The sequence below is a fragment of the Capsicum annuum genome, chromosome 12, assembly GCF_002878395.1.
Source record: "Capsicum annuum cultivar UCD-10X-F1 chromosome 12, UCD10Xv1.1, whole genome shotgun sequence".
In the NCBI taxonomy this organism is placed as follows: Eukaryota; Viridiplantae; Streptophyta; class Magnoliopsida; order Solanales; family Solanaceae; genus Capsicum; species Capsicum annuum.
Genome location: NC_061122.1, coordinates 191946653 through 191949110, shown reverse-complemented (window position 1 = coordinate 191949110; position 2458 = coordinate 191946653).

Below are 2458 nucleotides of genomic sequence, written 5' to 3'. Positions count from 1 at the left end.
ATATACTTGTTGTTGTTGCATGTTTTATATATATACTTGTTGTTGTGGTATGTTGTACTTGAATTGTGTCTTATGTTATGTATGTGCTCTTGAAATACTAGAATTCTGGAAAAACTAGGAACATCGGATTTCATGGAGACTATGTGAAGGTTTTAGAGGTTGTGCGACGACCTCGTGTATTATATCATCATTATAGAGGCTATGCAAAAGTCTCAGAGGTTATGCGATGACCTCGTGTTTTACATAATCATTATTGAGGTTATACGACGGTCTCTGAGGTTATGCGATGACCTCGTGTATTACACCATTATTATTGAGGTTATGTGATAGTCTTGAAGGTTGCGCGACCACTTGTGTATCACATCATCATCATGAAAACTATGTGACGGTTTTGAAGGTTGTGTGATGACCTCGTGCATTGCATTATCATCACCATCCTTATCATTTTTATTATGTTTACTTTATTATGCTTGTGATATGATTGCATGTTTGTCTTGACTTGTTACCTATCGCAATAATCTAGCTTCCCTTAGTTGTACTTAATGTTCCCATATATGTTGCTCTCATTTTTCCTTGCTTATGTGTGGTATAAATCTATACTTGTATTCCTTTCTGGTGTTTTGGTTATATTATATATGGATATTACGACTATTAGGACTATTATTACAAACGGTGTGGGCTATCATTGTAAGATATTTTCTTATTGCAGGTGACATGCCCTTAGAGTATATTTTGTATGTTTTATTTTCTACTTTACTGGGTCAGCCTATGATACTTACTGAGTATAAGTGAACCTTACTCATCCCTACTATGCCCTTTTGGTAAAGATTCTGATGCGGGTGCATCTCAAGATGGTTTATTCGGGCGCCTTCAGAGTTGTTCAAGGTGGCGGTAGGACTTTCATGCGTCTGGGGTCCACTTCTATCTTTCTGTATTAGCTTATTTCTTTACTAGTATTTGGAGATAGATATTGTTCCTACTGGATATTCTAATGCATTTAGTTTGTGGATTGTATTAGTAGTTCTTACACTATTGACACTAGGTTTTGGGAATTTGGTATAATATTTTTTGTTGTATGTTCTATTTTTATTTTATATTTGTATGGTTTGGCTTTATTCTAGAAGCCTTGCCTTGGGGGTAATTTTTCTTTTCCCTCTTGTATATCGGTTTGGGTGATAGGCTTACTTGTTAAGATTCATCGTGACAATTTCTATCATGACCCCTGTTTTTGGGTCGTGCTAAATTGGTATCAGAGCATCCAAGTTCATTTGTCTAAATAGTGTGAGAATGAGATGTCTAATAGAGTCTTATGGATCGATACGTAGACGTCAGTATCTATCTTATAGAGGCTATAGGATGTCTTTAAGAAATCTCTCTCATTTTGTTCCTTATCATGTGAATTTCCTTCATACCTTGTGTTCTAAGTTATATTTCACTCTTTTCTATGTAGATGGTGTCGACTGGTCTCATGAGATCAGAGATACAAAACCCTCACTCATAGGGCGAGCCTCGAGTCATGGATAAGCTCGATGGAGTGGATGGGCTCATAGACCTACCCCTTCTAGGAATAGTTTTAGGGGACTTTCCCTTTAGCCTCGAGTTAAGTATATTGAATGTATAGGTTTCTCTCCAATTCCTTGGAGTTCTTCTACATCGGTCTTGGAGGGACTGTTGGTTCGTTGGAGTGGTTAGTCAAGTCATGCAGAATCCAAGACAAGATCACTGGGAGGCTTTTTGTCTTGTTGACCTATTTCGAGCGTGCTCCTTTGAGTTTATTTGGTATTCCCTCAGCTCAAAGTATGGAACCTCCATCTTTGCCAGAGTCTGCGTATGGTATTCCTCCAGTCCCAAGTGTGGATCCTCCAGTTGCACCTACTTCAACCATTGGTACTCCTCAAACCCCAAGTATTATTCCTCTCTTCAGCATTGATATCTGAGTATGGTGTTCTGAGATTAGGAGTTAAGCCTCCATCTATGTTTTCTCCCCAAGTGGAGTCTCAGCTAGTTGGACTTGTTATGTCTCCTTCTTTCCAGCGAGCCATGATACTGATGGTAGTGCTTGGGGCATTATTTTAGAATATATGAGGTCAGGTGAGGATGCATAGATCTACTCCTCGAGCATATTAGGGAGCTGCCAAGAGGATGTGCCGCCAGGGTAAGTTTAGAGGTTTCCTTATGTATGATAAGATTCCACATTTAGCTAAGTACTATCCCCATCGTGTGATTAGAGTTACTCGTATTTCAGCCCTAGAGGTAGGGATTCTACTAGAGGTGTGAGAAGTAGGGGTAGTGAAGCCTGTGATGGTAGTCGTGGGGCTATTCAGCTAGTTGGTAGCCGTGGATAGTGTTGTGCTATACCATCAAGACTAGAGGCATAACCTTTTGATATTGTGATTACAGGTATCGGCCCCATTTATTTCATATTTGTATTTGTGTTATTTGATCCTGGATCAACTTT